General features: G+C 40.2%; 1 pseudogene; it reads right to left on the bottom strand.

The window, feature by feature from the left end:
- Nucleotides 1-12,127: 12,127 nt before the first annotated feature.
- On the bottom strand, nucleotides 12,128-13,127 carry LOC123827212 (annotated as a pseudogene).
- Between the last annotated feature and the right edge of the window lie 274 nt (nucleotides 13,128-13,401).

Below are 13,401 nucleotides of genomic sequence, written 5' to 3'. Positions count from 1 at the left end.
CCAAGGAGGCATTAGGATTGAAGGCACTGACTGATTATGGAGAATCATTGGCCTGGAGATGACAGTTGAAGTTGTGGAAATGTATATGATTACCAAAGGAGAAAATGGTGTATGAGAAGAGAAAAGGACCAAGAGAACCAAGAGCATCCTATATAAATACAGGATAAGCAAAGTGTAAGAAACCTTCAAAGTAACAGAAAGAGAGAAGGTGAAGAGAAGGGTGGGAATTTGATTGACTTACAGGATGAACTTGTGTTATGCTGTAGGCAACTCAACTATCCAATGGCCAGCAAGTAGTAGACTTTCCATGTCTGTAATTTCTCCCTATTATTCTACTTACAGTCTTCTATCTCATGTCTTGATAAAAGTACCCCTTTGGTCCTGGTTGGCGTAGCTCTGTGGATTGAGCACGGGCTGCGAACCAAAGCATCGCAGGTTCGATTCCCAGCCAGGGCACATGCCGGCAACCGCACATTGATGTTTCTCTCTCTCTCTCTTTCTCCCTCTCTAAAAATAAATAAAGAAATCTTTTTTTAAAAAGTACCCCTTTGGGACTGAGAAAGCAGTATTTTGCTTTCAAGCACCAAGCCTAACCAAAGGACTGAATGGATAGGAGAACAGCTAAGGAGCAAAGTAAAGATTTTTATTTTCTTATTTGTGGATTTTTATTCATCCCTTTAATAATGCATTAAATTATTTTATTTTTTTATTCTCACCCGAGGACATTTTTTCATTGTTTTTAGAGGGAGAGGAAGGGAGAGAGAGAAATTTCGATGCAAAAGAGAAGCATTGATTGGTTGCCTCCCATGCACTCCCTGACCAAGAATTGAACCTGCACGCTTTTGGTTATTGGATGATATTCCAACCAACTGAGCCACACTGGCCAGGACAATAAACCATTAAAATTTTACATCATTCCAAAGTTGCTAAGATTCTAAACAACAAAGTGACTGACTTCTAAATTTAGGAGACCGAGGCATGTAAGATGACTTATTATTCTGTAAGAAGGCCTTTCAGTATAGTATATATGACTCTGCATGTCATCCTGTTGTCCTTTTATTTATAAACTTGGCGTTTAAACCATAGCAGGAAATGAATAATTCTACTGAGAGAAAAATATGTCTGCATTGATAATGGCCTTCATTGCCTAACTGCTTTGGCCAATTTCCAAGCTTCTGAGTGCATGTCTGAGATGGTTGTGCCCAGCAGCTGTGAAAGGATATAACCATAAATTAACACAGTTGTTGGAGGTCATAAATGATTTAATAAGTAGTTCTTCACTCATCAATGATGTAAAATTTTCCCTAAGGTTTTTAAAGTCAAACCCTGTGGGTCAGATTATGGTTCCTGGCCAGGCGAGGTGCATGTCCTATGATGTGTTTTTAATAAACAGCTCATACCAAATTTCTGTAGAAGTTGTTCATCATTGACTCCTGATATTAACAATAATGAAGATTTTCCAGTGCCCTTCAAAAATTCCTTTCTTTCTATACTTCAGACAAAGAGCCAACTGAATAAAATCAGAATTTTTTTCAAAGAAACCAACAACAACAATCACAATAAGTAGAAGTAGCAATCATAGTAGTGGTGGTACCATCCTGGAGCATCAACACCAGTTCTACACTCAGAGTAGCAATACCAGAACCACTCCCAGAGTGCCAATACTAGTATCACACTCACAGTATCAATACCAGCAGCATACTCAGTTGAGCATTTCAAATAGTGACAGGGATCGTGACAATTCCTATTGTGTCTCCACTGTCCTAATTTTTACTTACCTTACTAATCTCCTAGATATTTCCAGTTGTGTTTAAACCACATTTACTATATTTTTATTTTTCTGAGACAGTCTCTTCCTGATGCACTCAAGGGCCCCCTTCTAAACTTGGGATTTAACTATAACAGAGGGTAGTAGTAGGGCTTTTACATTCTGGCATCTAAAAATTGCTTTTTTTTTCTGTGCAAACTAAAACAGAAATTGCTTCATTAGTGACTTACTTCTTATTTATTAAAACACACTTGATAGAATGGCTTATGTAATTCATCACACTGCAACAGGGAAAATCGAGAGTTGAAGGCCAGGAATTCTGGGGACACAGATAAATTTGAAGAAATGTTTCTTCCTGAGGAACCATACGCAGAGAGAGGGACTGGGTGAAATAGCTTACTACTCTTAAGTATTAGGGGGAGGCAAAAATGACTGAAGAAATAGTAGGAATTGTAGTGGAAGAGTTGAATGCAAGGTGGGATCATGAGTGAGATACGAGCAGAGGAGAGGGGAACCAAACTGGAGCCACAAGTAGGTGGGGTATCCTGGAGCACCATCTTTTCACAATACCCTGTGAGTGTTTTGGGAGTAGGAAGCATGGTTTATTGGATTAGGCTAGACAAGGTCTACATAGTTAAATATTTAAATAAAATCAGATAAAATGTTTATAAACTTCACCTTCATTGGTGGTTTCTAAATACTAAATAAAACATTTGATCCTAAATGGGGTAGTCATTAGTGCCATTCACAAATTATTTCTAGCTTTCATTTTCTAGGCATTGCACTTCACTTTCTCTTTGAAGTCTGATGTGGCCCTGTGACTACCTTCAGTCACTGATTTGTGAATGGGAACCTTACAAGTCAGTGGGTAGTTGGCCACATTGCCTTCCCCCTGCTGAAATGATGATGCCTGTGTCAACATGATGCCTCTACCAGTTTGAGATTCCAATAGGCTAAACCCTTCTGACCTACTTTGGACGTGTAGCTGAGTTGAGAATTAGGATTACAAACTGAACAATTTGAGAGTGAACAGGTCAACAGGCGCACTTCAAAAATGTTTGGTCACCTTTGGGAGGTCTAAACTTGTGTTTCACCTCTGAGATTTGGGGGTAGTTTTTTACTGCAACATAACTATCCATCTTGATTGATAAATCAAAGCATGATTAAACAACTTATATAATCTATTTCAAGAAGGCTAACAGGTGAACCATGCAGTCCTCACTGTAAGTGAGGACTCACTGTAGTATACTAACCTGTGCAAGATTAGTAAGAATTTGAGTTCCAATATCTAGGCCTAAGGTGAGGTTAGCTATTACTGATTTTGACAAGTAAGTAAACTTCAGGGATCCAGAGCTCTTGCCTTCCAAGGGAAGGCTCTCCTCTTTTAGATCTTGCAAGGAAATATTCACAGAGATGTGTTAAGGTTGAAAGCAGCTGACATCAGAAAAGTGTTAGTATTGCCCAGAAAGACAAGCGTCAGTTTTGTCTGTATGTCCCTGTGTGGCTCTGCTTAAAACAGGGCACCAAGTTTCCCCGAAAGGACAGTCAAATCAACTAGGAGATGTTTGATTTGGCCAAAAGAATACTGTAGAGAAAATAAATACATAACTGTGCATGCCTTTAGGTTAAGCAAGCACTCATGTTTGCCACTACTCTCTCTTCCTTTCTATTGTTATATCTTATTTTTTCTGCTTCTTCATTTCAACTATGTTACTTGCTTGGCTCCTAAAGGTTCCAATAATGTCTAAATACTGGGACCTCTGCTGAGAGACTTTGTGCCTAAAATGAAAAGAGTACATAGATCCATAGATCAATGTTCAGGTATCCAGTGTGACGGAGGGGAAAGCAGACATACATGTTAAAACTTCATTTGGATTATCTCTCAACATTACTCAATACCATCAGCTGGTCTGTCTCTTTGCCATCCCCTGGGCCAAGTCGATACTCAATCCCAGAATCAAGGTAAACCCAACTAGATGTACATGAATATCTTCTTTCACATGATGCAGGGTAGAAAAAGAGGGCATAGTCACACATCTGGGGTGACATGGTAGATGACAAGGACACGATCAAGAGTCATTGCCATCAGAATATAAAACTACCCAAAGAACCATTTTTCAGTTTACTATGACATTTGTTCTTTGATTAACCTGAGACTGAGAAATAAGCCATTTTTCACTTCACTGGTGGTAAATCAATATTTTCACTTCTAAGAATGACCACTTTCATCTTCTTATTTTACCTAAATGAAACTCTTATTTTATTAGTATTTAACAATGTAAAAGATTCAAACAGGGGTACTTGGAATAATATCTTCTCAAGAATGTGTTGACTCAACTATGGAAGTCATTGTATAGCAGCTCATTAGAACCTTCAGTATCTGATGTCCAGGCTAATACAACTCATACCAGCTAAATCAGAATCTCTAGGGGTAGAACCTAGGCATCAGTATTTTATAACTGCTCCCCAAGAAATTCCAATGCGTAGTCAAACATGAGCACCACTAAAATAATGTGTTCATTCACTTACCTATCAGGTTAACCAAGGTCCTGCGATTAACAGCTTCACTTCCCCCTTATTGATCTGCATCCTGGCTGCTTTATACAAGCCCATGGATTGTGTCAGAATGGACATTCAGTCTAGGCCCTTGATGATCCATAGGATATCATAGTGTAGATTAAAGCAGTGCCCCCTCCTTCAGGACACATTGCTTCATTCTGTTTGAATTGTCTTAATGTTGTAAACTGACTATATAAGAATACAGTCTCTCCATATATCATGGAATTGTTGTAATATACATACAGATCAGTGATGTCTGCAATGCAAATAGAATATCCTTATAAACATCAGCCTTGTATGGTGTACAACCTGTAAAACCATATGGGATAACCCTCATTCAGTCAGAGGAGGTGTGTGATTCCAACTCCCCAACTCCCTGATCTGAACACAGCCAACTTGCTCTTTGACTCCTCTCCAGTCAGGATAATCCATAAAAGGCGGGAATATATTTCCAAAGCCTAAATATATACTCTTAGCACTGAGGAAGGCTTTTGTTTTTCTGATTGGCAGCTTATTTAAATAAAAAGCCCTATAAAAGGCATAGAAATTAAATCACATTCAGTTATTTATTTAATGAGCCATCTTTATTAAAAAAATTATGTTGCATGAAATTGGAACTGTTCTGGAAAATCTGAGAAGGATGGCTGCCAAACTCTGACTTCCAGACAGAAATCCTGCAGCTCTGCCCTCCAGGCCCCCGTGATGGAACATTGTTCCCCATTTGGCTCTCCATGCCTAGCAGAGGCCTTTGCAGGTTAGAGGCCATTGGTGTCTAAGGTGGCTCTGACTACTCGATGGCAGCTGCACGGAGCACCATCCTTGCCATACTCTCCCTTCCCGGCCTCTCATGCACAGAGATGGCTGCCTGAGAAGGGACAACTGATCCCTGTGCCTTCATTTTTCCTAACCCTCGGTAAGTGTGCCAAGGTAAGCATGCCAAGGTGCTTGATATACATGCCAAGGTGGCAATGCCATGGAGGGGCCTGGGCTCACTGGTGACTGAGGAAAGGAGAAACCAAAACTGGCATGGGTAATGGTGGTCCCAGAGACCTTCGTGGAGCATCTGTCCCACATTTGATCGGGAAACGTACCTTCGGAAGAGAAATGTTAGAAAATACCATTTGCGAACTTGAGCAGAGCATCTTCTACCCATGGAAGGACAGAGCAGGGACTATTGACCAGTAGACAATACAGAAAAAAAAAAACCAAACCAGTAGTAAAAGTAGTGTGTTGCTACCAAAGGACAAGGAGGGGACAAAGATATGGCTAAGCCCCAACCCTTCACAAATTCCTTTGTCCAGATAATGTAAGGGTACAATGAAAAGAATCCTATTTTAGAAGATAACATTCTAGTGCCTTTCCCAATATTAACCAGCTGTTTGATCTTGGGCAAGTTCACCTAACTACCTGGTACCTCTGAGTCCACATCTATGGAATAAAGGGAGGATCTAACTAATCTCCAATATCTCTTCCAGATCTAGAGGCAGCACAGCATAGAGCAGACACTCTGGAGCCAGAACACCTGGATACACATTGTGGCCCTACCACCTGGTAGCTATGTGACCTTGGCCAAATCACTCATCCTCTCTGTGCCAAAGTAAAGTGGGATAAAATTGGTGCCCACTTCATAGAATTGTTGTTTGAATTAAGTGAGATCATATATGTAAAGCACTTAGAACCTGGAACATAGAACATGCTTAATAAGTGTTCTTAATAGAATGGAAGCCACATGAGAACAGGGATCTATGTTTTGATCACTGGTATGACCTAAGGGCTGATAATATTTAGCACATAGCACACACTCAGTAATTATTTGTTGAAAGAATGAATGAACCACTGCACACCTATTAGAATGGCCAAAATCTAGAACACAGATGCCACCAAATGCTGGCAAGGATGTAGAGCAACAGGAAGTCTTATTTATTGCTGGTGGGAATACAGAATAGTACAGTCATTTTGGCAGTTTCTTACAAAACTAAAAACACTCTTATCATATGATCCAGTGATTTCACTTCTCAATATTTGCCCAGAGAAGTTGAAAAATGAGTCCATACAAAAACCCACATACAGATAGTTAGAGCAACTTTATACAAAATTGCCAAAACTTGGAAGCAACCAAGATGTCCTCCAGTGGTTGAACAGATAAACACTGGAACATCTAGACAATGGAATTTGAGTATCATTCAGCATTAGAAAGAAATAAACTCTCAAGCCATGAAAATGCATGATAACCTTAAATGTATATTACTAAGTGAAAGAAACCAATCTGAAAAAGGCTATATACTGTATGATCCCAACCATATGACATTCTGAAAAATGCAAAACTATGGAGACAATAAAAAGATTGTTGGTTGTCAGAGGGAAGAGACAAATGCATGGGCAGAGCATGGAGGACTTTTAGGGCAGTGAAACTATTCTGCATGATACTGTAATGGTGTATGTATGTCATTCTACATTTGTTCAAAGCCATAGGATGCATAACACCAAAAGGGAACCCTAATGTAAGTTATGGACTTTGGGTGATTATAATGTATTAATGAAGATTCTTGGATTGTAACAAATACACCATGTGCACAAGGGATGTTAACGGGAGAGGTTATTCATGTGTACAGGCAAGGGGTATGTAAGAACCCTCTGTACTTTCTGCTCAGTTTTGTTATGAATCTAAACCTGCTCTAAAAAATATTTTTTTAATGAATGAATGAGTAAATAAACATGGTGACTCTACAGCTTCATGATCAGGGTTTGCAACTGGGTCTTCTCCTTCCCCACGACCCCCATTGAGGTTCCCCACCATCATTCTTATTATTATGCAGAGAATCTTAAAGAAGTAAAAGAGAAGAACACAAAATATAAATTACAAAAAAATACTTAGTTACTGTGACAGACTATATTTTCTAAAAATGTCTGCATCAATATTTTCAGACCCACATGATCTTCCAAAACTTACCACTCCCCCATCAAGAGATGGAGTCCAGGTCCCCTCCCCTGAGCAGGCCTTTGGACTGCCCCAACATAGAGAGTTGGTGGGTAAGATGCTACATGACCTTCCAAGGCTAGGTCTAAAAAGCCATGCAGCTTCTACTAGGCTCTCTCTCTCTCTTTAATACTTAACTTGGAACATTGAGTTGCCATGTCTGAAGTCCAAAGCTGCCATGCTGTGGGGAAGCCCAAGCTAGTCCATGGTGGAGAGACCACATGGAAAAGTCCTGAGACTACCTGAAGAGAAAGAGATGCTGGTCAGCACCCAGGTGCTCTAGCAACAACCCCCCTATCCTGGCCAATTCCAGCTCCAGCTGCACTGAGAGACTACAACTGCATGAGACATCCAGAGCTTGAACCAGCCAGCTAACTTGTCTCCTAGTTTCTGACCCACAGAAACTATGAGAAGTAATAAAGGTTCTGTTTCAAGCCACTGTTTTGAGATTATTTTTTTTTCTGCAGTAATAGAGAAACTGGACAAACTGCTTAGCAAAGCATAACAATCAAGTGTGGCTTATTCAGGCCCACCTCTCACAAGCTCCAGATGGCTACTTTGTCCTTGAGAATTTGGGGACTTTTCCCAGTACAACTTCCCCCAGTTCACCTGGCAATTTTCTTCCTGGCAATACCCCAAAACCCCAAGCTCCTGTCTCCACAGTACAAGAGTAAAACCTCCTGGAATACTCTCATCTTGGCCCCCGACTCTGCTGGCCCTCATCAGATAACAAGGAAACATTCACTTTTCAGCAGGGACATGGATTCTCTCTTTGCTTCCAGTAACTGCTAGGCATCTCAAAAATCCTTTCCCAACACCTCTTTCTGGAGAGGTTTCACATTTCCTTCCTTTCCTCCAAATTTACCATCATTTTCCTCAAGTTTCCAGATGAGAGTCACTCCAGTGTCTTGTCATTATGTTTGCCTATGAAACCATATGTTTCATATGGTTATGAAAGTAAACAGGTATCCTACATCCACACTGATAAGCATAATAAAGGGTTGATTCTAGAAGGATAAGGTACATTTATTATGATGAAGAAGGAAGTGTAATATTTATCATAACGGCAATTCAGGGTATATATGTACACATTTTTAAAGAATAACCACACTTTATGTAATCCCTTACAATAAAGTGTTCAAGTTGCTGTTCACACAAATCTTCTCCCTTGATAAATTCAGCCCTGTCTGCTCTTTGGGGACAGAGATGTGACAGATCGAGCTCGTGTCAGACATAATGGGTCTTAGATGCCTGGAAAAGACTGCTCTGAAGTTGAGAACAGAAAGTAAGAAAGCCTAACTCCAGGATTGTCATAGGGGACAAGTCAGATCTGACTTCTCAGAAGCAGCTCATAGGGCCGTGGATGTACTCTAGAATATGGATACAAAAACCAGAATTGATATTACAACTCTGTGACTTACTAACTACATGACTTGAACAAGTAAGATCTTACAGGTCTAATTTATTCATCCATAAAATAAGACAGTAACTATATCTACTTTTAATAGAACATAACAAAGAATTTTTTAAATAGGTGTTTAAGCAAAAACTTGAACACAAATCTTCATAGCAACACTATTTACTATAGCCAATTGGTGAAATTAATCCAAATGTCATTCAGTTGATAAATGGATAAACAAAATGTAGTATATCCACACCATGAAATATTATTCAGTCATAAAAAGGAAGAAAGTATTGATACAAGCTATAACATTGATGAACCTTGAAAACATTTTGTTAAGTAAAAGAAGCAAGACACAAAAGGCCACATATTGTATGATTTCATTTATATTCAATAGCTAAAATAGGTAAATCCATAGGGACAGAAAGCAGATCTGTGGTTGCCAAGGGCTGGAAGTAGGGAGGATTAGGAAATGACTTCTTAATCAGTACTGGGTGTCCTTTTGGGATGATGGAAATACTCTGGAACTAGACAGTGGCAATGGTTGCATAACATTGTGAGCATTCTAAGTGCCACTGCATCATACACAATAAAATGCTGAAGTTTATTTTATATGTATTTTAACACAACTACCAAATAAAATATGTAAAGCACCTAGTACGGTTGCCAGTACTTGATGGGCAGCCAGTAAATAACATTTCTTATTCTTTCTTTGTTGACAACACTTTATCAAGTTTGCTTGCTCTCTCTCAAGGCCCACAAAATGGAGATGAGCACATAGTGCCTCTCGCTGGCAGAAACAAAATTGTGTATGGCACCAAACTTGCATCTGGTGAGAAAGTCTATGAAATGTCTTACTAAAGGAAGAATCAGCAAAGAGTTAATAAATAATATGGAGCACAGAGAGGCACCATATGTGCCCACAGGGATGACATTCTCAAGGTGTTACAGCCTTGTACAGCAGTTTTCACCACAGCCGCACATCACTATGATCCCATCTCAGGACACAGACCTGGGCTCCATCATCAAAGACTTTTCTTCAGGAGGTCTGGAGTGGGGCTTAGCACCTGAGCTTTTAAAATCTCTACAAGTAAGTGCACAGCCAGGGCCGGGAAGCACAGGTCTAGACAGAAAGTAGGCGAGGACAAGAACATGTAAAGAAAAATGCAATGATAAAGAGGAGGTGTTATACAAACTCAAAAACATCCTGAGGGAACTTCCAGTGTCCATCTGGGGGAAGAATGGGAAAGGAGTCTGTGAAGGTTTTGTGGAGGAGTTGGCATCTTAGCAGGGAGAACTGGTATATGAGTTGAATGGGCAAAAGCCATTCCAGGTAGAAAAACAGATGGAGCCAAGCCGTGGTGGTAGGACACCCCAAGTGCTGTGTGGGGATCAGCAACTTGTGTTTTGAACTGACTGTCCATAACACAAATCATATTTTGAACCTCTTACCCCAGTGTGGCTATATTTAGAATAAGGAAGTAATTACAGTTCACTGAAGTCATAAGGGTAGGCTCCTGGTCTAATAGGATTCTCTCTCTCTTTCCCCCTCTTCCCTAACCCCTTCCCACCTCCTAACCTCCCATCATATGCATGCACCAAAGAAAGACCAAGTGAGGACACAGAGACACAGAGAGAAGGCAGCCATCCACAAACCAGGAAGAAAGTTATCACCAGCAATTTACCATGCTAGCACCTTGATCTTGGACTTCTGGTCTCCAGACTATGAAAAAATACATTTCTATTGTTTAAGCCACCCAGTCTATGGTATATTGTTCTGGTGACCTGAGCTAATTATCACACTCAGCCACTGTGTAGTATGATTTGGTAGATAATGATTGAGTCCAGAAGGTAGGTTAGATCCTGGAAGTCTTAGAGTGAAAGTTCTTAGGTTCATGATATTGTATAAGAATTACAGTTTTTATAATGATGCCTGAGGTATTATTTTGATTCCCACCTAAGAAAGACCCATTGTAAAGATACACTTGTTATTTCTGGGAAAATCCATATTTGAAAACGAGCTGCTGCCTTCAGAACACCCTTAGGAAATCTTTCCTATGAAATTCTAGCTCTGAGATATGAAAGCTTCAGGTGATTTACTCTGAAGCACGGGCTAAGTTTGCAGGTGAGCTGAGAGTCTAGTTTATTAGGAGAAACTGAGTTTGCACCAGAACCTCCTGATGTCCCCTTCTTAATATTCATTGTTCCAGAAGGACATAGGAGTCTCATTAAATAGCTTTTCTTCCTGGCAAACAATGATTGCTGAAGAACAAATATAAAATCAATAACCTTTTCAGAAAGAAATTAGAAGATTCAGTGATAAGGGCTTTTCTTCAAAGCTTATTACCATAGTAATCATCACCAGAAATCTCCAAGACACTAAATGTTTCTAAGACATACAACAATGACCTTCATGTAGTTCTCTCTTCCTTCACATATATGAGACACTGTGTTCCATGTTTTGTGTATGTTTCTTTTAACCTTGATAACAACTCTGAGTTAAGTATGCTTTTTTCCATTTTGTAGATGAGTACATTGAAGTCCAGAGAAGGACAGATGTGTCCTCTGGAAAGAAGCCAAGAAAGCAAACAGACAGAATCTTAAGACCACCTGAGCTCTGACAGACCATATGCCTCCATTTCCCCTTCTCCATGTTATTAGGCTGAAAGGAAACCAACAGCAACCTGGAACATGTCCTCCCAACTATTCCATCACAAACGGAGAGTCCCATTAAAAAGTCAATAAAAAAGAAATGACATTAGATGTCCAAGGTCCTGCTTCATTGACCTTGGGTGTGACTTGGGCATGTGTATTTTGCAAAATCTCCCCTGGTGATTCTTATGTGTACCTCTAGTTAGAAACTTCTTTTTTTTCACTGTTCAAGGTTTATTTGGTGCTTTAGTTGGTATGAAACTTGGGTAGTTGGCTGCATTATTGATATGTACACTTTCTTTTTACATTATATGGCAACGCACACTAATCTGATTCATATAGTAAACAAAATAAGATCCTTAAGAACAATTATGCACAAGACACGCAATACTGGATTTATATATTGGATCCTAGGATGTGATTGACCAGAGAGAAAAAAAGTTGGACTAGGTACACTGGGTAAAGGAACCACAAGTTATATAACACACAGTGAACACACGTGTAGTTTGAAGGGCAACTGTAGTGTATACAACATTGGCCGTGGTGCCTTTGAAGAGATGGAACTGTTTCACACTAACCAGGTTAGGACTACACAAGGTGAGTACCATCCAGCATCAGGATAGAAATACAGGGTTTTTTGAACCATCACTATTTCTGTCTTTAGGAAATTGATGTTTTTAGTCATAGATCAGATAAAAGGTACAATATGCACAATCTCCAATTAAAATCCTGTCGTAGCCTAAAAAGTGAAGTGGAACATTAAAAGACTTTACAACTGCAGCTCTTTCTGGGTCCCCCACAGTGTATCTGCACTCTTCTTCAAACAGGCCTCTCCCTCAGGTGTCAGAGTCACCCTCACAACATCAGAGATTCCATTCTGCCCCGAGATGCAAGGAACACTAAGGAAGACGTCTTCTTTTATTCCACAGAGACCCTTGATCATAGTGGAGATTGGATGCACCCACCTAAGATTCTTCATTATACTTTCTGCTAAAGCTGCCACAGATAGTCCTGTGGCCCAGGTTGTATAGCCTTTCAGTTTGATCACCTCACAAGCACGATTGACCACCTGCTTGTGAACTTCTTTCCACTGTTTCTTATCTGCATCGGTGCCTAAATCAGGGTGCAGCGTCTTTAGGGAGACACCGGCAACATTCACTCCATTCCACACAGGCACACTCGAGTCTCCGTGACAGCTTAATGGGTGAACTCCCAGCCTTTCCCCCATTAGGTAATGGAACCAGGCTGAACTAGACTGCAACCATTTCCAATAACATGGTTTTTGGAAAAGCCACTTATCTTCCAAGCCATGTAGGCCAAGACATTCACTGCATTGGAAACAATAAGCAATCTGCAGTTGGGACTGCAACTAATGTTTTACAACATTAGGAATGATGAATTTAAACATGTTCATGTTACACGGGACCAAATTAAGGTGGCTTTCTCCCTCCTGTTGACATACCCCAGCTGTGATAACAACCAGCTTGGAGTTTGCAGTCACATTTAGTCTTTGTCAGAGACAATTTTTAGTGTTCTAAGGAAAAGGCTGCCATGTTGGAGAACCATCATCTCTCCCTTTAATTTGTCTTCCGTGACAACAACAAGAGCAAGTTCATCTGCCAAGTCCTTCACTAAGATACTGATGGCACAGGCCATGCCAACAGCACCAACCCCAATGACTGTAATCTTATTCTGGGGGGTTGTTCTTCCTTAAGAAGATTCATAATCAGCTGATCCTCGAGAGTTGCCATATTGGACTTAGAACCAAAAGGAATCAGGTGTGCATGGCAGACAGGCATCAGTGATACACAGCACTGGATCCAGACTTAGCAGCGGTAGCTCGGGTACCAGAAACTTCTTTACTAGATCAGGCAGCCTCCCTCCAATATTCATTCTGGCTGGGTGCTGGCCAAAACTCATATTGAGAGTTCTGTTTGCCAATTGAGTTTACCCACAAGGAAGTTCTTTCCATCAAATGAATACAACTCATAAGGCGTTCTACTCAGGGACCAGAGGATGGATAAACTGTAGGTGGTGCAATTA

Source organism: Phyllostomus hastatus, unplaced genomic scaffold (assembly GCF_019186645.2).
Source record: "Phyllostomus hastatus isolate PE091 unplaced genomic scaffold, TTU_PhHast_1.1 phas_contig_86, whole genome shotgun sequence".
Classification (NCBI taxonomy): domain Eukaryota; kingdom Metazoa; phylum Chordata; class Mammalia; order Chiroptera; family Phyllostomidae; genus Phyllostomus; species Phyllostomus hastatus.
This window is presented reverse-complemented; position numbering and strand designations above follow the sequence as displayed.